This window comes from Lissotriton vulgaris, chromosome 5, assembly GCF_964263255.1.
Source record: "Lissotriton vulgaris chromosome 5, aLisVul1.2, whole genome shotgun sequence".
Taxonomy (NCBI): domain Eukaryota; kingdom Metazoa; phylum Chordata; class Amphibia; order Caudata; family Salamandridae; genus Lissotriton; species Lissotriton vulgaris.
This window is the reverse complement of record NC_141693.1, coordinates 1,064,908,858-1,064,935,251: the sequence shown is the minus strand read 5'-3', so window position 1 is coordinate 1,064,935,251 and position 26,394 is coordinate 1,064,908,858. Positions and strand designations below refer to the sequence as shown.

General features: G+C 47.6%; 1 protein-coding gene across 2 annotated transcripts in view; it reads left to right on the top strand.

Annotated features, from left to right (window-relative positions):
- CFAP43 (cilia and flagella associated protein 43) overlaps nt 1-26,394 on the top strand; it is a 922,989-nt gene that overhangs the window by 828,589 nt on the left and 68,006 nt on the right. The window lies entirely within an intron of this gene.

The following is a 26,394-nucleotide window of genomic DNA, read 5'->3' as shown; positions in this document are numbered from 1 at the left end:
ACATTACCCCCCCTCAGGTATTCTGCCTCCTTTCAGTGAGTCAGCATACACCTCCACGGCCGCACCAAGATGGCAAACATGGCTTGGCCGCCTGGAGAACTACTTGCCCCAGTATTGGAACTTTCAAAGATTCCCATGCTATGTATCATTCCCCGTCGTCAGCCTGTGAGCCTCGGTAAATAGAAAATACCATAGCAGTATGTACAAAGGAGAAAATAAGGCCTAGGCCTCATCTCATTTTGTAGCCTATCTGCCTCTTTTTGTAAAAGAGACCAACATTTTGCAACAGCCAATCGGATTAGCCTCACCCCATAGAACCCTCCTGAGAGAGCCTCAGAGCCTTAGATTTTCTACTGCACGTTGTGCTAAGGGAGTCTCCACTGAGCTCTGCTCAGTTTTCTCTTCAACTCTGGATTTCTACACCTTTTTCCCTTCAGGATGTCTGAAAAGAAAGCTTTATTCAAAGCTTGTGCTACTTGCTCAAAGAAGAGGCTATATGTCGAAGATAAGCATAAAGATTGCATTTATTGCTTATATCCAGATCACAAAGCCACTGAGTGTAAGATCTGCAGGACCTTCTCGACAAAAACTCTGAGAGACCGAGAAGGAAGACTTCTGACTTGGCTACAGAAGATGAAGTCTCGGAAGGAGGTTCTGTCTAGTGACAGTGAAGATTCTTCCTCAGCAACATCTTTGAGGAGGTCTACAAAAAGGGGTAGGTCTTCCCCTTCTACTTCAGCGGAACCTCCTGCAAAAGCCTCTCAAAAGACCTCTGAAAGGTCTAAAAGGCTTAGTCCCCATAAATCTCCTCACCATTCAAAGGAGAAAGAGGGACATCTTCCTGAGGTGTCATCTGGAAAAAAGGCAAGTCAAGGCCCTTTTGTTGCCTCTTCGCCATCAGAAAAGGAAAAGATCTTCAAGAAACCTTCAAGTATGCCTCAGGAAGCGAAAGGAGAGAAGAAAATTCGTCCGTCGATGACAATCTCCTCAAGTACTTCAATGACGACGTCAAAAACTCAAGTGGTTTCAATTTCTGATAGATACATCTGCCTTGTGGATTCCTCACCTTGTGAATATCCCCCTTGCGCCAGCAACGTTCGGAAAATTATTTGTAGCACGCCGGCGTGGTTGACGTCATAGGAGCACGGCATTGCGCGCGACTCCGTCTGACGTCACCGACTCCTCATAAGGCCCACGTCGGCGTGATGACGTCAGTTCCCTTTTGTCCGCGTCGTCAACGCTAACGGTTTCTGTGGTCTTCTGGGATACTTTGAGTATCTTGTTACTATTTTGTGTAACTGTTTCTCTTTTGAGATTTTCTTCTTCGTTGAGGATGTCGTCGAGGAAGACGGGGTTCAAGCAGTGTGGTTCGTGTGCCCGAATGATGTCGATCACTGATCCGCATGCCGATTGTCTGTGGTGTCTTGGGTTGGACCATGATGTTAAGAACTGTCGTTCCTGCTTCAAGATGAACCCCAAGGCCTTACGAGAGCGAGAGGCGAAGCTTCTTCTTGCGAAGGTGAAAGAAAGAGAGGCTGGAAGGTCTTCCAGGTCGGTTTCCAGGCGCTCGAAGTCGAGGCAGATGTCGCGGTCGAAGTCGAGGTCGTGGTCGGCTTCGAGATCGAGGTCCAGAGCGAGGTCGAGATCCAGAGAGAGGTCGAGGTCTGGATCCAAGTCGGCTTCGGGACATGCATCGAGCTCCTCGAGAAAGAAGCACAAGAGGAGTAAGCATCGCTCTAAACATCACTCTGGCAAGGAGTCTTCGGATTCGAAGAAGAAGTCTCGTAAACATCATAAGGACTTCGTGTCTCCTTCTCCGGCGCAGTCTCGTGGAGGTTCTCCTGTTCAGGAGCAGGAACTGGATCTGGAGTCGCACCATTCTTCGGTGCATGAAGAAGAAGAGGTTCCTCGGGCTCCGACTCCGGAGGTGGAGCCTGAAAGTCAAGAGGGCCAGGGTGCACCTTTGCCGGATCAGCCTCCTTCGGAGCGGCCGTTGGGTTCGTACCCTCTCTTTCCTGGTCCGGGTCAGGACCCCTCGCAATTTCTAAATGCCATGTTTGGTGTTTATGCGAGGGCAATGTACCCCACTGGCGCACCGGTTGGTCCCATGGGTCCATTGTCTTTTAATTTAGGCGTACCTCAGGCTTACGCCCCGGTCCCCTTTATGCCGTTTATGCCGAGGCCTTGTGCTCCTTGGCTCGGTACGGCGCCGCCGAGGTCGTCGACTTCGCATGCGGCTTCGCCGGCCCCGGATCGACCTCGTGATTCGGATCGTGGTGCTTCCTGTCCTCCAGCTCCTCGTTCGACGTCGGCTCCGGCTCCGTCGGAGTCTTTGCCGGATCCGTCGACTGCGGTCCGCATGGAATGGTCGAGGCGAAGGGCTCAGCGCCTCTTGGAGGAAAAGGAGTACATGGATTCCGAGGTTGAGGAAGGAGAACTACAAGAACAGGGGGATTGTTTTGAGGACCTCCAAAGCGCTAGTGGCCTGTAACTTTCTCCTGAGTGGGGTTTGCCATCCGTTTCGGATACACCATCCAAGGACGTTCCGCCCTCTATCACGTCGTTATTAGGAAGGCTGCGGATTTGCTCGGTTTGACTTTGCCCACTGTTGAGTACAAGCCCAACATCCTCACGGAGGTTTTACATTCGCCTTCTTCTATAATAGAGCCTACTCTTCCATTCACTGACGCTTTGACTGAGCCTATAAAGGAGGTTTGGAAGAGGCCTTTGACTGCTCCTGCGGTTTCCAGGTCGGTGGCAAGGTGTTACAGGGTGGCACCTGGTGACCCTGAATTTCTTTCTTCACATCCTTCTCCGGAGAGTCTGGTGGTGCAGGCCGCTTGTTCCAACAGGTCTGCAGGTTCATTCCCTCAGGTGCCGGCAGACAAGGACTCTAAACAATTGGACCAGTCTGAGAAAAAGATTTTCTCCTCGAGTAGCATGGCTTTAAAATCTACTAATGCTACTTGCCTGTTGGGGAGATATGTTCATGCATTGATGGACTCTGTGAAACAACTCTCATCTAAACTTCCAGAGGATGATAGGAAGAACTTTAATGAAGTGGTCTCCGATACTCAGGCAGCAGCCCGTATGGTAATACAGAGTGGCATGGACACGGCGGACTCTGTTGCCAGGAATATGGGCTCTACTGTTGCAACCAGAAGGGCCGCATGGCTAAAATCTTCTGATTTTTCAACTGATGTACAGTCTACCTTATTGGACTTGCCATTTGATGGGACAGGCCTCTTTGGTAAGAAAGCGGATGTGGCCTTGGAGAGATTCAAGGACAGCCGGGCGAAAGCGAGGTCTTTGAGCCTTCAGGCAAGGGGTTCTGCAACTAGCAAGTTTAGGGGATTTGGCAGATCCACTTTTCGTTCCTATAACCAAGGACAGCAGCAGCAGCCGCAGCGACAGAACCCTCTGTATAAGACATACAGAGGAAAACAAAGGGGCCGTGCTCGTGGACACCAGGCCTCCTCCTCTTCCTCTTCCTCTAATAATCAACCCTCTCCCTCAACAGCAAAGCAGCCCTAGATCCGCCATTCTGGATCATGTGGGTCCGGTAGGGGGTCGGCTTACTCATTTTCTACGGGATTGGGAATCGGTTACATCAGATCTTTGGGTTCTCAATCTCGTAGAAAATGGGTATGCACTTCCTTTCCAGGAGTTCCCTCCCAATTACCCTCCTTGCCAGGGTTATTGTTCGGAGGACCACCTGCTTCTCCTGCAGGAAGAAGTCCTGGCACTGTTCAGAAAAGGTGCGATAGAGGTGGTCCCGGAGCAGGAGAGGGGTCAGGGGTGCTACTCCTGGTATTTCCTGATCCCCAAGAAGGATGGCAGGTTACGACCAATCTTGGACCTCAGGATTTTGAATCTCTACCTCAAACAGGAGAAGTTCAAAATGCTCACGCTTGCGCAGGTTCTTCAAGCGCTGTTGAAAGAAGACTGGATGGTGTCAATCGACTTGCAGGATGCGTATTTTCACATCCCAATCCTAAAGTCGCACGGGAAGTATCTCCGTTTTACGGTAGGTTCGCAACACTACCAGTTTGAGGTCCTTCCGTTTGGACTTACTACTGCGCCTCGAGTTTTCACCAAGGTGATGGCGGTGGTGGCTGCACATCTCAGGAGGTCGGGGATTCCTGTGTTCCCCTATCTGGACGACAGGCTGATCAAGGCAGAGTCGCCCGAGAAGGAGCTTCATCACCTGCAAGAGACATCGCAGCTGTTGTACAGATTGGGTTTTTCGATAAACGTGCCCAAATCTCACCGGGTGCCCTCCCAGCGCAACCTGTTCATAGGTGCGGTACTGGACACTACTGTATGTCGTGCATTCCCTCCGCCTCAAAGGATTCGCGACATTCAGGAAATGATTCCTTTGTTCTACAATGGAGCGGTTGTTCCAGTCCTGAAGGTCCTTCGCCTGCTCGGTCTGATGGCTTCTTGCATTCTGTTGGTCAACCATGCACGCTGGCACATGAGGGCACTCCAGTGGTGCCTCCGCAGGCAGTGGTATCAGCACAACGGAGATCTCAGGGAGTCAGTGAAGATCTCAAGAGAAACTGCAGCAGATCTGTCTTGGTGGGGCGTGGAAGGCAATCTGTCACAAGGAAAGCCTTTTCAGCTTCCACCATCGGTGGCCACGGTGATAACGGATGCATCCACTCTAGGGTGGGGTGCTCATCTGGGGGATCTGGAGGTCAAGGGTCTTTGGTCTCCAGAGGAAAGGTTGCTTCACATCAACCTTCTAGAGTTGCGGGCGATACATCTGGCGCTCAAGGCCTTCCTCCCTTCCCTTCGCGGTCAGTCGATCCAAGTCCTGACGGACAACAAGACCCCGATGTGGTACATCAACAAGCAGGGAGGAGTAGGGTCGCAGTGTCTCTGCAGAGAGGCTCTGCATCTCTGGTCCTGGGTTCAGGACCATCGGATTTGTCTGATTGCAAATCATCTGGCCGAAGTTCTGAACGTTCGTGCAGACGTTCTCATTCGGCAGTTCTCTGCCGACCACGAGTGGAGGCTTCACCCGGAGGTTGTTCACGACATCTTTCAGATGTGGGGATCTCCTCGTGTGGACCTGTTTGCCACTTGCGAGAATGCTCACTGCCCGTCATTCTGCAGTCTCCAGTATCCGATGCAAGGAGCATTGGGGGACGCGTTTCAGTTGAGCTGGGGAGGTCATCTCCTTTACGCGTTTCCCCCATTCCCTTGATTCCTCGGGTTCTGAGGAAGATTCGCCAAGACCGGGCCCAAGTCATATTGGTCGCCCCGGATTGGCCAAGAAGGGTGTGGTACTCGGACCTTCTCCACCTCTCCTCTCGCCCGCCGCTCCGTCTCCCTCTCAGGGCAGACCTCCTCTCTCAGGTGGAGGGGCAAGTTCTACACCCCCACCTCCAGACATTACACCTTCATGCCTGGAGATTAAACGGGGCAACTTGAATTCCATTTTCTCTCCCTCACGATGTGGTGGATGTCATTCTTTCTGCCAGGCGTGACTCCACCAAGTCCATCTATTCGTATAGGTGGTCTAAGTTTGTCTCTTGGTGCAGGGAGAGGGATGTTGACCCTTTGAGGACTCATTTGTCTGACATTTTGCAGTTTGCTCTTTCTCTGGCACGGCAAGGATTTGCTGTTGCTACGGTCAAAGGATATCTGTCGGCATTTCTCTGTTTGCCGGATCAGCCCTCTCTTTTTAAGTCTCCTGTTGTGTTAAGATTTTTGAAGGGACTCACTAATAGGTTCCCTCCTTCTCCGTTTATTGTTCCTCATTGGGACTTGAATCTTGTGTTAACTTATCTGATGGGTTCTCCGTTTGAACCCTTGCACAAGTGTCCCATGAGGCTTCTTTCTTTTAAAACCGTCTTCTTGGTTGCAATTACCTCGGCAAGGAGGGTAAGTGAGCTTCAGGCTCTTAGTTCCAAGCCCCCGTTCTTGTCCATTCATGCTGAAAGAATGGTTCTCAGGACCAGGGCTGCTTTTCTGCCTAAGGTGGTAACTCTCTTCCATCTAGGTCAATCCATTACCCTTTCTACCTTTTATCCTCCCCCACACCCTTCTAAGGAGGAGGAGAGGCTTCATCGCTTGGACCCAAAGAGAGCAGTTAGTTTCTATCTTGATAGGACTAAAGACTATTGTGTTGACGATCAGCTCTTTGTGGGCTTTACTGGCTGCAAGAAGGGCAGAGCGGTGCACAAGCGCACATTTTCCAGGTGGATTATCCTGTGCATCAAGATTTGCTACTCTCTGGCGGGTAAGGACCCTCCTGAGGGTATTAGAGCTCATTCAACTAGAGCGAAGTCTGCATCTTCTGCATTGTCTAGAGGTGTTCCAGTTGAGGACATTTGCAGGGCCGCGACATGGGCCTCCCTCCACACTTTTGCGAAGCACTACTGCTTGGATGCTGAGGTGAGGAGGGACGGCCACTTTGCGCGCTCTGTCCTCCAAGATTTCCTGGTGTAGCAGAGTGGACACCCTCCTCCGGGAGTGGGGACTGCTGTGGGAATCTATTCACAAGGTGAGGAATCCACAAGGCAGATGCATCTATCAGAAGAACAAGTTCCTCACTGACCCACCCGCCTCCCCGTTGTTCACTCTGCTATACCTGGGTTTGTGTACGTATGTATTTATGTACTTATTTTTCTGGTATTTTATGCTTTTGCTATGCACTTTTAGTGGGTTTTTGGATTGCGTGTACTGTGTACATTGTATATTTGTATATGTTTGTTGGTCCGTCCGGGTGCCTCGAAGGCACGGAAAAAAGGGCGGAACTGACGTCATCATGCCGACGTGGGCCTTATGAGGAGTCGGTGACGTCAGACGGAGTCGCGCACAATGCCGTGCTCCTATGACGTCGACCACGCCAGCCTGCTACAAAGAATTTTCCGAACGTTGTTGGCGCAAGGGGGATATTCACAAGGTGAGGAATCCACAGGCAGATACTGTATCTACCAGAAAAAGCGTTACCGGAGGTAAGTAACTTGTTCTTCTGCACCGCCAACGGGCCCGTCGCTGAGAGCTTCGTCGACGATGACTTCGTCGACGATGACTTCATCAACGTTACATCCTACGTCGACGAGACTAACAACCTCGATGTCGACGGTGATGTCGCCGACGATAGTGTCAACGGCGACGAGGATGAAGTCGATGGCTACGGCGACGATGATCCTGACATCGACCTCGTCGACGGTGCCGTCGACGACGCTTCTGACGAAGACGATTCCCTCGTCGACGACACCGTCGACGATCCAAAAAGTGAAGATTTCCATCAGGAAAAGACTAATAACACCGGAATTTACATCACCCGGTAGAGTAACACCATTGCCTCCACCTCTTCTTCTGGAGGAGGAATAAGACTGATGAGGATGAGAGTCAATATGGGGATGCTTATAGTCCATCACAACTTCAGGTGAAGTACCAGGACTCGGACTCAGAGGACTATTATCTGGATCAGCATCATCCAGAATCTCATTGCACTCCACGGGAGACATATCAGGAACCATCAGGACAAGGTATGGTTGCCATGCCATCTTCACTTATAAATGATCTACAACTAATGTTGTTGGATTACAAGAGGAGGTTCCCATCAGAAACCTCCGGAACCATACAACCTCCTCCGCCACCACCTCAACAACCTCCTCCGCCACCACATCAGCAACCTCCTGTTTCTGTGGCATCAACCTCTCAAAGGCAGGGAGAACAACCTTTGATAGAAGGGCATGATATAGTGACAGTACCTGATGATGATGATTCATCAGATGAGGACCAGAATGTAGAACAGACCCAAGATCCTAACGCAGAATGGGACAGTTATGTTATCCCAGATCCAGCTTCTCCATCTCTGGACCCGGTGGATTCGCCTCCTGTGGAGGTTTCCATAATCTGATGGAAAGGGTATCTAAAAGATTTGGCCTTCCTGTTCCTGTGTTACAATCAGACTGTTTCCTCTATGATTTTAAGGAGCCCTCCAAAAAATACATTAATTCCCTACCCATTGTAGAACATGTTTGGAATGAAGGCAAGAAGGTAATGCAGTCTCCAGCGACTGTAACTCCGGTTCTACCGCGCCTTGAGAAAAAATATAAAGCTCCGGACGACAGTCCTGCCTGTCTTATTGGACAACCTAAACCGGACTCAGGTATTTCTCAGGCGGCACAAAGAAAGTCAAGGAACCCGACGGCACCCCTGACAGCACCGCCAGACAAAGAGGGCAGGCGCCTGGACAATTTAGGCAAGAGATTCTCCTCTATGTCTAGCCTCCTTGTTAGGGCCTCGAATGCACTAGCGATTTTGGGACAATATGATCGCCAAATGTGGTGCAATCTTTCCCCTTTCATTGATCAGCTTCCTGAGAGTGCCAAGACGGAAGCGAGGAAGATCCTAGAAGAAGGTGAACGATCTTCATCTGAAATTATAGATTGTGCAATGGACATTGTTACAACAGCTTTTTGCGTCTTAGCAGGTACAGCGATCCAGGGGCGTCAAGGGTGACTGAGATGTACCTGGTTTCGCCCGGAGGTGCAGAACAAAATTCTGGATCTGCTTTTCGATGGGGATATGCTGTTTGGCAAGCATATAGATGAGGCTTTACAAGACATTAAGAAAGATATAGAAACAGCGAAATCTTTGGGCACACTTCAATATCGAAAAGTACCTTTCCGGGGTGCAAGAGGTAAAGGATTCTCTACATATAGGGGAGGTTATCAGCAACGCTACTCTTCCTATTCACAGTCCTCTCAATCATTTAAACCTCAATATTCTCAGCGGCAAAATCAATCGGCGTCTTTCTCTTGCCAATCTTCCAGAGGTAGACAAGGACGGCAGGGGAGAGACACCTCAAAATGCCAATAGCGGCTTCCTGGCTCTGCCTACTGGTCCTTCACCCCTTGTAACATTGTTAGAGGCAGGATTACACATTTTCTTGATTGCTGGAAGATCATATCAACAGATCAGTGGATCCTGAATACTGTTCAATTTGGCCACACATTAGAATTCCAAAACCTCCCACCTCCCAGAGCCCCTTGCGCCACAGAGTCAAAACATCTGCATCTTCTCCGTCTCAAAGTTTGTCATCTGCTCAACAAAGGAGCGATAGAACCAGTACCACTCTCTCAAAGAGGAAAACGGTTCTATTCCAGATTTTTCCTCATTCACAAGACGGAGGAAAAGTGGCGCCCAATCTTAGATCTGACGGAGCTCAACACCGATCTCATAAAACTCTCTTTTCGCATGGTCTCTCTTCAAGACGTCTTACGTCTTCTAAATCCAGGGGATTACATGGTGACCCTGGATCTCCAGGACACTTATTTCCACTTCCCGATCCACCCAGCTCACAGAAAATATTTACGCTTCACAGTAGCCAAGAGCCACTTTCAGTTCAAAGTACTACCGTTCGGGCTCCGATCCGCGCCGCAGATATTCACAAAGGTGTTGGCCCAGGTAACAGCATTACTAAGAAAACAATTGCTAGAGGTTTTCCCTTACCTAGACGATTGGTTAATAAAGGCTCCATCGTCTCAAGCAACAACAAGGGCGGTCGAAAGTTGCATCCAACTTTTCAATCACCTGGGTCTAAATCTCAAGAAGGAAAAATCAGTCTTTGTTCCATTCAGAAGGGTCAGGTTCCTGGGTGCCTTTCTGGATGCATGAATCTGCAAGGCTTCTCCTACGGAAGAAAGACAAAAGAAGCTAATCTGCTCTGCCAACCATTTAGGAAGAAGACGATTCCTGACAGTTCATCAATACAAGTTTTTCCTAGGATCGATCTCATCTTGCATATCATTAGTTCCGCATTGCAGACTGAGAATGCGTCCCTTGCAAGAACAGCTAGACATACAATGGCGCCAGGCGGAAGGAACTTTCGAGGATAAGATAAGAATCACTCCTCTCAGGAGAAAAGCTGCTGGTTGGTGGGCTATCAAGGAGAACATCTCAAAAGGTTTCTCTTTCAGAATGGCTCCATCCCCTCTGATTCTAACCACAGATGCCTGCATGGAAGGTTGGGGCGCTGTCTTACAGGACCTCCAAGTCAGCAATTACTGGAGTGCAGAAGAGCGTCTTCTTCATATCAATCTCTTAGACCTCAGAGCGGTTCGCCTAGCCTTGCAAGCTTTCAGGGCGAAAGTTCAACACGCAACAGTGCTGGTCAGGACGGACAACACAACGGCAATGCATTACATAAACAGCAGGGAGGTACGAGATCACGTCTGCTCTCCAAAGAAGCCCAGGAGATATGGGAATGGGCGATTCTCCACAAGGTAATTCTTTCAGCAGAGCATCTTCCAGGCACTCTCAACACGAAAGCAGACACCTTAAGTCATCTAAAGTCGACTTGTCACGAGTGGGAATTGGATCAAATCATTCTGGAGGAAGTGTTTCAACGCTGGGTAACTCCAACAATGGACCTGCTTGCGACTCCAGGGAACAGGAAATGCCATCTCTATGCAAGCAGGGATCACCATCTAGGATCACTGGGGAATGCTCATTCGATGTCTTGGTTAGGCGCATTTGTTTACGCCTTTCCTCCAATTCCCCTAATCCCACGACTTCTCAGGAAAATAAAGATGGAACCTTGCCGGATGATCTTAATAGCAACAGCGTGGCCTCGCCAATTCTGGTTCACTGAACTTCTTCTTCTATCTCAGGACCATCCATTTCACCTGTGTCCCATTCCATCTCTATTGACAATGTCCCAAGGACAGGTAGTACATCCAGATCCAGGCTGTCTTCATTTGAAGGCCTGGCTCCTGAGCACAGATAATTCCACAGCCTAGATATCCTTCGGGAATGTAGGGAGATATTAGGTCAAGCACGCGCACCAAGTACAAATAAAACTTATCGTGCTAAATGGAAGCGCTTCTGTCTGTGGTGTCATCAGGAATGCAACCATCCATTCTCTTCAGGCCCTCATCAGATACTGCCTTACATTCTATCGCTGGCTAAATCAGGTCTTTCTCATTCTTCGGTCAAGGTCCATCTGGCGGCTATTTCAAGATACAGAAGATCAGCTTTGGGTCCTTCTCTCTGGTCGGCCAGAATTATCAAACAATTCCTGAAAGGTCTTTTCAGGGTTTTTCCTCCAGTGCGACCACCACCTCCGACTTGGAATCTCAACCTGGTTCTGGCTCATCTCATTAGGTCTCCATTCGAGCCAATCCATAGGGTGGACTTAAAAATCTTTGTCTTGGAAATTAGCTCTCCTTTTAGCCCTCACTTCAGCTAGGAGAGTAGGAGAATTACAAGCTCTATCCATTCAAGAACTCTTTCTTCAGTTCAAAAATACACTGTGATTTTAAGGACCAATCCGAAATTAATTTCAAAGGTCCCTTCGGATTTCCATTTGAACTAGCCAGTTGTTTCAAAATCATTCTTTCCTCGACCTACATCCCCTGTAGAACGGTCTCTGCATTCCTTGGATGTCCAGAGATGTCTCAAATTTTACCTTGAACGCACAAAGGATTTCAAAAAATCATCTCAACTTTTTGTGGCTTTTAGTGCACCCAGGAAAGGACTTCCTCTCTCAAAGCAAGGAATCTCACGCTGGATTTCAAGTGCAATTCATTTTTGCCACAGAGCGGCAGGAGACACATGTAAGAGCTCACTCCACAAGATCAGTTTCATCTTCAGCAGCCCTCTTCGCTGGAGTCCCTATAAAAAACATTTGTAGGGCAGCCACATGGAGCAGTGTCCATACTTTCACAAAACATTACTGCCTGGACTCTTTCTTTAGAAGCGAAGCAGCAGTAGGACAAGCAGACCTGAGGAATCTTTTCCAATGAGAGGTGAGCTTTCCCTTCTATCCCTCCTTCCTATGATTGCACATTTTGTATCATTTAATGTTTTGTTACAAGGTATAATATATATATATATATATATATATATATATATATATATATATATATATATATATATATATATATATATATATATATATATATATATATATCCAACAGAGTTTTGCCCAAAGCAATGAGAGCGCCCATGAAAAGGTCCATGATTAAGAGGCAGGAGCCTAGAAACGTGTCGGACGGAAATGAAATGCCAAGATGAATGCTGCTGCTCGTTTTCTCATTTTAAATAAACCGGATGGTTACTTCTGAAATTGTGTGCGCTCTCATTGCTTTGGGCAAAACTCTGTTGGATTTAATTACACGGCAGCCCTGCCGTGGAGAGCTGCGCCATCTCCAAACTCACGAGTGAGAGGCTGCAAGTTGGAACTGTGCCATACTTGAATGACAGCATTTCAGAGGAATGTAAAATAAAAACGGACTCAGCAAACATGACCCACTGGAGGGGAACAACATTTTCCAGAAAATGAACTTTTAAAAGGTCATGCACGAGGCAGCACCTATTGGAAGGTAATGAACTACTCTGATGGGGACTACAAATCCTAGCATGCTTGGAGGGAGTGACGTAAACAGCAAGGCTCACTGGGAGTGTAAAAGGAGGCATGCCTAAAATCAAATAATCAGAGTCAGCTGCCAAACCCATGAAAAGGTCCATGATTAAGAGGCAGGAGCCTAGAAACGCGTCGGACGGAAATGAAATGCCAAGATGAATGCTGCTGCTCGTTTTCTCATTTTAAATAAACCGGATGGTTACTTCTGAAATTGTGTGCGCTCTCATTGCTTTGGGCAAAACTCTGTTGGATTTAATTACACGGCAGCCCTGCCGTGGAGAGCTGCGCCATCTCCAAACTCACGAGTGAGAGGCTGCAAGTTGGAACTGTGCCATACTTGAATGACAGCATTTCAGAGGAATGTAAAATAAAAACGGACTCAGCAAACATGACCCACTGGAGGGGAACAACATTTTCCAGAAAATGAACTTTTAAAAGGTCATGCACAAGGCAGCACCTATTGGAAGGTAATGAACTACTCTGATGGGGACTACAAATCCTAGCATGCTTGGAGGGAGTGACGTAAACAGCAAGGCTCACTGGGAGTGTAAAAGGAGGCATGCCTAAAATCAAATAATCAGAGTCAGCTGCCAAACCCATGAAAAGGTCCATGATTAAGAGGCAGGAGCCTAGAAACGCGTCGGACGGAAATGAAATGCCAAGATGAATGCTGCTGCTCGTTTTCTCATTTTAAATAAACCGGATGGTTACTTCTGAAATTGTGTGCGCTCTCATTGCTTTGGGCAAAACTCTGTTGGATATATATATATATATATATATATATATATATATATATATATATATATATATATATATATATATATATATATATGGTCATATGGATACAGTTATACTGTGATGTTGTAATACACTTGTAGCAAAATGTGCACTGGTGGCTTACTGCTAGCTACTCTGATACAAAGCATGGGAATCTATGAAAGTTCCAATACCGGGGCAAGAAAACAAATTATTTACCTGTAACTTTGGTTCCCCAGTATTGGTAACTTTCATAGATTCCCATGCGCCCACCCTCCTCCCCTGGGAAAGCTCACCCTTCAGCAAAACTTGTTACTGTTACACAACGGCTATGAAAATCTGAGGCTCTGAGGTTCTCTCAGGAGGTTTCTATGGGGTGAGGCTAAGCTGATTGGCTATTGCAAAATTTTGGTCTCTTTTACAAAAAGAGGCAGACAGGCTACAAAATGACATGAGGCCTAGGCCTTATTTTCTCTTTTGTACATAATGCTATTGTATTTTCTATTTACTGAGGCTACCAGGCTGACAACGAGGAATGATACAAAGCATGGGAATCTATGAAAGTTACCAATACTGGGGAACCAAAGTTACAGGTAAGTAACTTTTTTTCTTCATTACCATGCGGGACAAGGATAGGGCAGTGAAACGCTCGCTGCTGCTCCATTATGAGGGGGAGGAAATATACCTTTTCTTCAAGCACCTACTGAACACAGGCCCCCCAATGACTAAGCTGCAGCGGTCACAGCCCTAAATGCCCACTTCGATCCCTAAATGTACCCAGACTTCGAACACTTCAAGCTGAGGCAAGCCAAGCAAAGAAAGGGCGAGTCGGTAGATGCTTTTCACACACGGTTCAGAGAACTAGCCGCCACTCACCTTGTGGGAGACCGAGCAGCAGAGAAGATCAAACCCCAGCTGATCCTTGGGATACGCAGCAAAGTCCTACGAGGCCTCATACTCAGGCAGCCGAATATATTGATGAACGCCATCCTCGAACTAGCACGGTCCCACGACCTGTCGGCAGCACGGGCAGAAGAAATGGACATGGCATTAGTGCGTGGGGTGGAGAAGACCGTCAAGGTCAAAGCAGAAAGAACTGATGCAGTCAGCAAGATAAATCTCTCCAATTCGGTTCTGCCCACTACCTTATACGCTCAGATGTGGGGAAAGTAACAGCGCAACGGCAATGGGAATTGGGGAATCGAATGTCAGAATTAAAAAGCTTGGGCGCACAGGTTCAGATGAAGTTTCCAGCTTTTTTGAAAGTGGTATGGAGAAACAGAACACAAAATTTTACTTCGCCCCAAGAAGTCGATACGTTCCTTACTCTAATGCGAGATAGCCCCCCTTAGTCATATCTGGATCCAACATAGTACCTTTTTTTTTCAGTTCAAAACTGCTCAATACCCCTTAAAGGCAGAATTGCATGTTCACCCAAAATCGCTAGCGGTGCTCATAGGTGGAAAGTGGATCAACTTACAAAGTAAATAACATAAAATCGACTAAGGCGGGCAAAAGACTAAATTGAAAAAGGGGGAAAAGGAAAAGGGGAGGGAAGAAGAAGGAAGGAAGGGGAAAAAAATATAAATAAACAAAAATAAGTAAATAAATAAATACACATATATATATATATATATATATATATAATGTACTTACACGCGGTGCAGAGGGGGAGATACACAAAGTAGGTAAATTAGGGGCGCACAAAAGACAAAATATAAAAAAGTATAAAAAAAAAAAAGAAAAAAAAACATATACGCACAAATGTACACAGAAGAGTTATGATTATGATTTAGAGCCCACGTTCCGGTGTCCTATTTTTCTTTTTTCTTTTCTTTTTTCTTTGTTTGTATGTTAAGCGTCCGGGGAACCACCGAACAGGGTCTCAGTGAGCTCTCAACCAGCGACAAGATCGCCAAAAGAGGGGGGGGGGGGGGGTTCCTCACGGGAGGTGGGTGGGCGGGGGGAAAGGGGTAAAATGGAAAAAAAATAAAATCCTCATGTACACAAAAATTCACATCATATCATTGTTGGGAACCGGCTAATGAATAATTCCGTTGCTGATCATCTATTCTGGCCAACATGACATGTAGGATAAAATGTATCAGTCGGAATGTTAACGGGATGAGGGACAGCAAGAAAACACGCAGGATAATTGATTTCCTATTTAACTCAGGAGCAAATATATGTTTACTAGTTGAGAATCATCTAGAGAAAGAGGAATGTAAGTCATTATTTAAAAGATGTAGGTGGTCTCAGGATGTAGTCTGCTCAGAGCAAAGTGGTAGTACGAGAGGGGTGGCCATAATAATCAGAGCCAACACAGGGACCAAGCTCACGAAACACAAGACAGATTACACTGGGAGATGGTTGGTGGCATCTTTGACAACTGGACAAACTCCCCTAGCGTGTGCTGTGTATTAGGGTCCTAATCAGGACGTTCCAGGAGCACTGACGAAACTTAAACATGCCCTAATAGATACAGATGGTCCCATAATTCTTGGAGGGGATTTTAACCTCATTTTTGATAAAGTGCTAGACCGAATCTCCAGAGTCAGATTTACTCCCCCTCAAAAGTCTAGATTAGAACTCAAGAATGTTATGCGGGACTTCAATCTAACAGATATTTGGAGACTCAAAAACTCAGAGAAAAGGGACTACTCCTTCTATAGCAGAAGGTATGGCCACCATTCTAGAATAGATTTCTTTTTGCTAGACAACACTCTTTCTTCTGCAGTGGACTCCATAACGTATATCCCTGCAATCCTATTTGGTCATTCAATTGTTGAGCTGGCGATCCATTTGAAGCAGAAAGTACAGCAAAGTAGGTGGACTGAGACCGGACTCTACTACTTGAAGAGGGGGTAAGACAGGACCTTATCACTGAGTCTGAGGAATTACTCAGGGTCAACAACGGGTCAGCAAGTAAACAGTTAGTCTGGGACTCATACAAAGCTTGCATCAGAGGTGTGCTTACTACTCGGATGATCAGGAGGAGTAAAACGAGGAAAGATTAGAGTGAAGCACGTCTCCTGAAAATCAAAATAAAAGAGCAGGAGCTTCAGACAGCGTCAACGGAACAGTCACATAACAGGCTCACTGTCCAAAGGGAACTAGACATCCTGCGAGCTGAGTATCAAGCAGAGCTCGATAAAGACCTAATAAACAAATGGGATGTGAGCAAGCTACAACACTTTGCGTATGGGGAGAAATGCGGCCGCCTCTTAGAATGGAAGGCTCGAGCTGGTAGAATTAGAAATCAGATGGACAGCCTATCACTAACAAGCACAGGGAAAACCATGCAAGATGACGATCTCATCCGCGAAGAGGCTAAAATGTACATGCAGTCACTGTACGGATCAAACACATCTCAGAGCAGGCAGCAGGTGGAAAACTGGCTGAACAACATACAGCTTCCCAAACTATCAGAGACAGAAAGATCCTTTCTTAGCTCCGAGATAAGGGAAGGAGAGGTAAGAACCCAAATTTTGAAAATGGTCAATGGAAAAGCTGCAGGCCCTGACGGGCTTCCGGTGGAGCTGTATAAGTTTGTAATTGATCAAGTAGTTGGAGACATGACATCACTATTTAATGAAATTCTACTTCAAGGGGGGCAGGCTCCTAGATCATGGGCCGACGCAACAGTTACGTTGATATTAAAGCCCAACAAAGATCCTGGCAAGATAGAGTCATACAGACCCATTTCCTTACTAAATGTTGATTATAAGGTTTTTGCGGGGGTATTAGCAACGAGACTGGCTAAAGTAGTAAGATCCATAGTACATTGTGATCAAAGAGGATTTATTCCAGACAGGCACCTTAACAAATTAAAGTTTCAAGTGGTTGCAGCAATAGATGTCGCGACTGAGAAAAAGCTGCCACTGACCATCGTGGCAGTTGATGCTGCTAAAGCATTCGACCAGGTCGAATGGGAATATCTTTGGACTGCCTTATCAAAATTTGGTCTTCCAAAAAACTTTATAACAGCTATACAGTCTTTATACTCTGCACCAACAGCTAGAATCCTAATAAACGGATCCCTCAGTGATCAAATATCTATAGCCCGAGGCACTAGGCAGGGCTGCCCCCTGTCACCTCTTTTGTTTAATTTATATATTGAGCCCTTTGTCTGCCTGCTTAGATACGACCCCCTAATCAAGCCATTTAAAATCGCGGACTTAGAGTTAAAATTTGCGCTATACGCAGACGATCTGTTGATGTATACTTCAGACCCGGAAGAAGCCTTGCACAGATTAATACATCTTGCAGAAGGCTTCTGCGAGGTCTCGGGTTATACAATCAACAAAGATAAAACAGAAATTATGGAGTGGAACCAGCTGGGAGACACGGTGGGGAGTAAAAATAAAATGAGATACCTAGGAGTTCAATTAGCAAAAAAAATAGACGACATTCCAAAAATTAACTTAGATAGAGTTATTAAAGACACATCTGCCTTACTCCATCGGTGGTCCTCTCTCCCTTTAAATATCTACGGGAGGGTGAACCTACTTAAGATGATCATTCTCCCCAGGATCACTTTTTTATTTAACTCCATCCCTTTATCGTTTCCGTTGCCTTTAATTAAAAAGCTACAAGGGAAGTTGGGATCTTTTATTTGGAATTCTAGAGCCCCCAGAATTACCTGGAAAAAACTCAGGAGAAGCTTAAAAACTGGAGGGCTGGCTTTCCCAGACCTACTTCTTTACTGCCAGGCTTTCCATTTCAAACATTTTAGACAAATGGCCGATCATTTGGACCAATCATCTATGGGTTTACTGTTTTCTGCCCTACTACAGGATGTCCCCCAGGGACCAGACTATTTTCAATTTAAGTTCGGGACCAAAAATTTTTCAAAAAATTAAGACTGAAGATCTTGGTGACAGCCCTGAAAAATTGGGTATTTATTAGAAATAAGCGGAATATCCCTTACTATGCAGTTCAGGCCCCGATTAGGGACTCACCGGGGTTACCAGCATGCTTAAATGACCATCTATCACTACCATTGAAGCAGGCAGGGCTGAATTGTTGGGGGGATTTGCAGGAGGGTGGACAGCTTCTAAGCTGGGACACGCTTTCCAATCTTACAAGGGGAACACTCACTAGGTTTAAGTTTTACCAGTTATCGGGGTGGTGGTCAACTAGACCTGTAGACAGAAAAATTCCAAACCCTAAATTTGATTTAGTGACGAGACGTGGGCGTTGGAAGAGCCAAATTGCTTTTTGGTATTCATCACTGCTTGAGGGCGAGGAAGTAACAGAAGCTGAGCTTAGTAAACTGGAGTAGCGCTCTCACATTAGACAACGGTACCTTCAGCGATTTGTGGCTGAACTCTTTTAAGATCCTACAATCCGTAGTTAAGCCAGCGGCATTAAAAAGAAACCACCTGTTCACCATGTATAGGGTTTACATAACTCCAAAGAAACTGTCTAAATTCTCCAATCTAGTCTATCCCTGCCCTAGGTGTGGCCTGCTTAATGCGGATGATGTCCACATGTTTGCTGACTGCCCCGAACTAAAAGACTACTGGGGCAAGATTGGAGATTTTCTAGAAAAGGTCCTTTCAGTGCCTATTGCAATTTCCACCACCACAATATTTTCAGGGCTATGCACGGGTTATAGAGCAAATGATCTCCCCACTAAATTTGTTTTCTACGTCATTCTTCTCGCAAGGCGTGAGATCTGCAGAGCTTGGAAGGATCCAATCCCCCCTACTTTCCCGAACTGCTTACAGCAAATTATGATAACTAGTAAGTCTGACATAGCGTGTGATCCTTTGAGTCTGGTTAAAGTTTGGGCGGCCCTAGAGGCATGGCAACTTCAATGATTGGTTCTCCAATGATTATCCGGAGCCCTGCTGGTTCCCTAAACTCCGAAGTAGCACAGGAGCCCACAGGAAGGTGAAACGGAGTATTGATGGGAAGGTAGTGGCTAATTGAGGGTTCAGGCATACCACCCTGCTATTGGCCAATTCCAACAAGGGCCGGACCAGGATGACCAAACTGCATCGAGGTGCCAGTATCCCATCAAGAGTTCCATTATGGTATATGAGGATAACCAAAAAAAAAAAAAAAAAAGAACTGATGCATTCAGGACAAAAGACAAGACCCACAGACCCCAAAGAACTGCTACGGATACAGTTGATATGAGAAACATCCCTCACAGGCATGCCCGGCACAAGGGAATACCTGCACTAACTGTGGCATCGCGAACCACTTTGTATCAATGTGCAGAAGGAAGACACAACACAAGGAAGAAAGCTGACCCAAACCAATAAGGAGGATGGTCCGCCAACTGTCACAGGTCTTGCTAACGTCACAACCCGGAATTACAAAAAGAGAACAGATAGCCTACCAAGGGAACGATTCCATGTCGGAAGACGAAGGGGAGACGTACCTAGTCTCATTCATACAAGCCCTGAAGAATAGGAGGTGACCCAAACCTTGTTGCACGATCCTGATCGCAGGGTCAGATGTCAATGCGGTAATTGACACAGGCACCTCAGTGACAGTAATGGGGATCCTGCAATTCAACAAGCTAAGACCCAAACCAGAACTCAGACTGTCGAAGACCCACATCTTCGACTATGGTAGCGATTGGCCACTGCCACTCTGAGGAAAAATGACTGTGCCAGTATGGTCAAAAGGCATTGAGATCACCATCGACATCCACGTAATTAACCAGGAGGCAGACATCCTGTTCTGCAGCCATGCAGCCAAAGACTTAGGTCTGGCGATGTTCGCCAGGAGAGTACAAGAGTTGTTGAGCCAATTTAAAGATTTTTTTAAGGGGCTATGCAGAATAAAGAGAGCCCCCCATTAAATCACTCATAGACCCAACTTTCCCGCCAACAGCCCTACGATTCAGGAGGATCCCTTTTCATCTCCGACCACTGGTGGAATAAGAATTACAGAAGCTCGAAGACCAAGGGGTCATAGAGAAAGTGTCAGGGCCTACGCCGTGGGTGTCACCAATGGTAATCGCCAAAAAGCCCCATCAACCGGGGAAGATCAGACTCTGCATGGACATGTGCCTCCCAAACAAGGTCATTCAGCGCAAATGCCACATAACGCCAACTATGGATGACATTGTAGCCGATCTGAACAGGTCCATATAGTTTTCAAAGTTGGACTTGAATGCTGGCTATCACCAACTAACACTTGCCAAGGACAGCCGGTACATAACTACGTTCAGTGCACTCCTAAGCCTCCAGAGGTATAAACGCTGAACTTCAACATATCATCTGCCACAGAAATATTCCAAAATGCCGTCAAGGAGATCATAGTCGGACTCTCTTGGGTCTCAAACGTGAGTGATGATATCCTCCTCCGCTCAAAGACTGTGGAAGAGCATTACCTACACGTGAGAGCTATGCTGAAATGACTTCTGGAACACAGGGTCACACCTTACACAAGGAAAAGTGCCTGCTTTTCCAACAAACAATTGAGTTTCTACCAACACGTTCATGCAAGAAGGCTTACAGGTCGACCCACGGAAGTCCCAAGCCATTAAGACCACAGCTGCACCGCTCACCGTAGCGGAAGTCTGCAGTGTCCTGGGAATGGCTACGTACTGTGGCCGGTTCATTCCAAACCTAGCCACCCTTGCACAACCCCTCTGAAGTCTCACCCGTACAGATGCCATGTGGCAATGGGGTCCAGCCGAAGAGACGGCATTTCAGGCCGTCAACAAAGGTCTCCTCGACCACACCACGCTGGTGTACTTTGACCCAGTGAAGAAGACCGAAATAATTGTAGACGCCAGCCCCGTAGGCCTTGCGGCCGTCCTCACACAAGAGCAGGAACCCGGGCGATGGGCCGACTTAGCGTACGCCAGCAAAGCGCTGTCGCCAACGGAGAAACAATATTCTCAGAATGAAAGAGAAGCCCTAGCAATCCGCTGGGCCTGACAACATTTTCACCTGTACATATGCAGACACCCATTCAGTGTTGTCACGGATCACCAACCCTGGTACAGCTATTCAGAGGATCGGCACCCCACCCTCACCACGCATTGAAAGATGGGCCATTGGGCTCCAACACTACGACATAGACGTGATCTATTGACCCGGCGCCAAGAACCCGGCCGACTTCCTGTCGAGGCACCCAGACACAACCAGAGAAGGAAGTGAGGAGCGGACAGTGAGGACACAGAGGCCCATCTGGACATGATGGCGGCACTGACGGCCCTCAAGCACTGACGCTCTAAGAAGTGGCCACCGCAGCCGGACAAGACCCCGTCATAATCAAGGTTCGGAACACTATCCAAGGAGGGCTGTGGAGTCAATTCCTGCAGTCGGAAAACACGCGGTCAAGCCCAGAGAAGAAAAGCCTGATGCAAATGTGGAGGGTCAGGAACAAACCGAGCCTCATCCAAAGAGGTATTCTCCTGAGAGGACCCTGCATTGTTATTCCTGCATCCCTGCAGCTACGGGCAACACAACTCGCCCACAGAGGGCACCAGAGGATGGAAAAGATGAAGGCCCGCATGAGAGAAAAGGTCTGGTTTCCAGGGATGGATGCCCGGATAGAAGAGATCGTTCAGAAGTGCCCATCCTTCCAAATAACAAGCGGGCCTGAGACCAGCACCCGTCCACACAGAAGAACACGGCCGAAGCCTGTGGGAGAAAGTGAGGGCATATTTTGGGAGTTTCCCTGATGGGCGAGTCACACTAGCCCTCATCGACAGTTTCTCCAAATAGCCTGTGGTAGAAGTCGTGAGCTCAAAGGCTTTCCTACATGTTGGCCCTGCCCTAGAGAAAATATTCGGTATGTTCTGGTGTCCGGATGAGCTCCGCAGCAACAATCGACCTCAATTCCAAGGGCATGAGTCCCGCAAATTCATGCCCCACCATGGCATCCAGCACCAGCGCATCACCCCACAATGACCCCAAGCCAATGGGGGGATTGAAAGTTTCATGAGGACAATAAACAAAACCCTTCGCATTGCCGTGGTGGAGCAAAGTGAGCAAGAGCTTCAGAGGTTCCTACGGGATTATCGGAGCACGCCACATTGCTCAATGTGCCAAGCTCCCTGGGTGCTGTTGTTCAACAGCCCCCGGCGGGATGGCATCCCCACTGCCCCCAGTTGACCCCCCCCATTTGACATAGAGGGGGCACTGAGGAGGAGAGAGAAGTGCAATAACAATGCCAGCCAGACTCCGAGAGCGGCATTTCGCCTGCTCCAGCAAGGAGACATTGTCATCCTAGAAGACCGGAGGCCCGGAGGGAAGTTCCATGCTCGGTACGAACAAGGGCACTGGACAGTGGTCAACAGGCAAGGGACCATGGTGACCGTCGAGAAAGCAGGAGAAACAGTGCCCCGCAACATCTTGTGGTTCAAGCAAGTAGACAAGCCTGTCTCTCCTGCTGCCATCGAGGACCACACTGAGGAGGCCGAGACCAGCCAGGGAGAGCCCTAAGGAGCTGATGACCACCATCCAGGGGTGACCCTCTTGCTGGCAAGTCCAGGAGCCGCCGGGGCCACCCCAAATCTGCCTCCAATCTCCAGCACCCCGGTCCCTGCCCCGACCACCAGCTGGGGCCCCCCCAGGTATGCCCTGAGGGAGAATCCTCTGCCGAGCACTCTCCTGAGAGACTTTGCCTGCCAAGTAAGTGAACTATGAGACTTTCGTGATACAGTCAAGGACTGAGTTAAGATGGGATGTAACAGTTAGCGCACCAGCCTATCTCGCTGTCCACCGATCCCCGCTCCTGCGCTCACGCCTATATATATTCAATCTCATCAAGGCCAGGCTATATGGGATTCAAGTCTTTGTTAAAATCTTCTGAACACCTAGAGTATTAGGACTAGTTGTTCTCTAGGTGTAAAAAGCTTTGTTAAGTTGGTTGATTTCATTCGCAACTTGATGAGATTGAATATATGTATATATAAATGGCTTTTTTTGACATGTTGAATATTAGGTAATGTGTTGATGTATTGAATTCCATCGTGTGTTTAAATGTATTGTAAATTTATGTGAAGATATATGTACAATATGATATAATTTAGTTATTGTCAGTCTGTTTTGTATTAACGTGACATTCTGTTTGGTAGATGATGTGTTCTTATTGTGGTTAAACAGATATCCGTTTTTCTACAAAATAATTCAAAATAAAGATGCAAAAATCACTGCCAAGATAAACATAATAATTTTTGTTTCTTATTTTTGGATCGGAAATCTGATCTTAACTAATGGAGGTGTGGGTAATTTTTCTAGTTCTTTATCAAAATGAAAGCGCGGCATGGCACGGTGATAAAAACTAAAATGATAGGGTTTTGAGTTTGGAAAGGCAGTGGGTGTGGTTGCTGTCAGGCAGCGGAGAGCAAAGAAGCGACAGAAAGCCTGCATCTTCCCACGGCGCATGTTTGCAAGCAAGTAGGGTATGTGCTGCCTTTATGGAAGTGAAAGCAAGCATTGGAGGATTCTTCAAACGAGCAACCTACATTGGGATAAGCTGTTATTCTCATTCAAAAAGGCAAGGAGCTTGAAGGACACACTAGTCAACACCTGCCCTAGGAAAATAGAACAGGACAATACACATACTGTTCTAAAGGCATGGGGTTTACCTAAAATTGTTGGTCACTTTCCCTGCGGCAATTGCAGTTTGAGCCATTTGACAACTGCGACAAAAACACTAAACCTAGAACCTGGAAAAATCTGGACACAAAGGGCACACACCAATTGCAGTACCACCAACGTGGTCTACCTTATAACATGCCCATGTAGCCTACAATACATAGGCATGACGGGAAGGAAAATCAAAAACAGTATATGTGAGCATCGCAGCACCATCAGGTGTAAGAAAGTAACAACAAAACTCACTGAACACTTCCTGCAGGTGAACCACACCCCAACAACATGAAGTGGACAATAATAGAACAAGTGCCAATTCATGAGAATACCCAACAACTCCTTTTTGAAAAAGAGCCATGCTGGGTCTACAGACTATCTACTCACAGAAATGGGTTAAATGACAATATCCCCTGGAACTCAGTACTGCAAAGATAAACTCCAAAGTCTAGAACTCCTTCTATGGTTTGACAGTAAGGTCAGATCCATTATTGTATCTAAAAAAAAAGCCTTTTCCCAACATGTACATTTAGGGAGCATTTAGAATGCGACCCCTTTGGCTTTTTAACTACTTTTTTTTTTTTAAAACCTTTATTCAAAAAAGTAAGGAGATACATGCGCAGGCCCACAACCATCATGTCCGGCCGCAAAGACAGTCAATAGAAACAGGAGAAACTTAGGCCAATCAGCAATCAGGATATGTTAAGGTACACCAGACGTGGTTGTGAGGCTCGCAACACCGGATATGAGGTTTTCATTTTTAAATTTTAGAAGAAGAGTAGGGGCTGCAACAACAAGGACATCACACCTTACATGAGAGATACACAAAAGAGACGAGGGGGACGTACCCCAATTACAGTCGGTGATAGGCTATGACTACAGCAACTATGTAATCTAGGCAGCCGCGGCGGTAATACTGGACAATAGGCAATATTACAGTAAACAACATTTCTAAATATCACCCCAGAGAGCCCACCCCCCAAGAACGGAGAAACAGAGGCTTGTTGAGATGCCGGAAAAAGAAAAAAGGTGCAAGACCAAGAGACAGCCAACCCTACTAAAGAGGAAAGAACCCTCCCAAAGCCGGAAAAGAGCGATAGGGACCATAGAACAAAACAAACAAAAATAACAAACCCCCCCCCGCACCCGCCACCCTGCACCCCTGTAATGGCTACGGCCTAACCCACTAACAGCGTGCCTGTCGCCCAGGAACTGCCTCACAGAAGGGAAAAAGTACAAGAAGTGGAGGAGGAGAGAAACAGACACACCCCCGGACACCCGGTACCCCCCGCCGGCAGTGACCCCCCCAAGGCACATTCATCATCAATCAAAGCAAACATTCGGCATTATCACGGGGAGGACAGTCACCAATAAAAAAAAACCCCACCCCACCCCTGGCCCGGTGAGATACTCGGTGCAGTCCCGGCAAAAGTGAACTGAGCAATCCCAGGAGAGTAGAAGTCAACCCTGCAAATTTCACGGGGAGATCTATCGCCAAAGTCATAACAAATGCAATCAAAGGGAGCGTCTCAGGTGGTCCGAAGCAGTGGCGAGGAGCAAGAACAACTCAAAGTCAAAGTCAGCCCTGACCAGTGCGAATCCGTTCCGGAGCACACTCCGGCCAAGCCACATCCGACCAGAGGCAGACAAAGCGTCCATGGCAGTCCGAGGCATTGAAGGTGGAGCAAAGTCCGGACACAAAATGGCGGCCTCCGTTATACAGACGGGCCGGGACGAAGAAAAATGGCAGTCCCCTTCGACAGGACCCCGAGACTCGGCATTGATGAACAGGACCTCCAGCGACGATATACCATCGGATAGAAAACGTGAAGGGAAGACCAGGCACTGTAGCAGATGAAGGAGAAGGGAGGCCGACTCCCAAGGGAGCGAAGTCGGGCTGCCGCTCGGGCACCTTAAAATGGCGGGTCAAATCGCTCGACTGGACCACAAACTGCTGTTCAGGTGTTGCAGCGTCAGTGGCCGGTCGCGAGCAGACATCATCCAGCTTTGCATCCAGGGACACACATGCAACGGTGAATTGCGAGCGGAGCGCCCCAATCGCTGCCATTACGGAACTCAATGAATGTGCGCTATCCATCCCCTCCATCCCGGGGCCCAAAGGACGGAGGGGGACACAATCTCCAGCCCACATCGCCGGGCTCCGGGCACACATTTAGCGATCTCAACAACAGGGGCGCCCCGAACTGGCACACTCAATCAATCAATCAATCAATCAATGACACTTATAAAGCGCGCTACATACCCGTAGGGTCTCAAGGCACCGGCCGTGGGTGCAGCCCGTCAGCCCCCGGACCGGGAAACGAGGGTCGGGCACACAGCCCCCAGCCACGGTGCAGGAGGATCACAGCACGTCACAATGTCTCTTCTCCGGCACCATCCATCAACGAGGTAACAAGTCTAAGGCGGAAAGAATTATTCAAATCTGGAAGACCAGCCACAATCGCGGTCCCACAGCCGATGTTGATCCGTTCCCGCTCGGATAGTTCAAAAATCAAGGTCCCGGCGGCAGCCCGGGAGTAGGCCGAAAATGGGACACGACATAACTCCGTTGCTGAATAAGGTAGGAAGTCCGGGACGGCACCGTTGGCATCAGGTAACCTTCATACATCCAGGCACAGGGCGTGGGTAGAGGATAAACAACAGGATAGATGA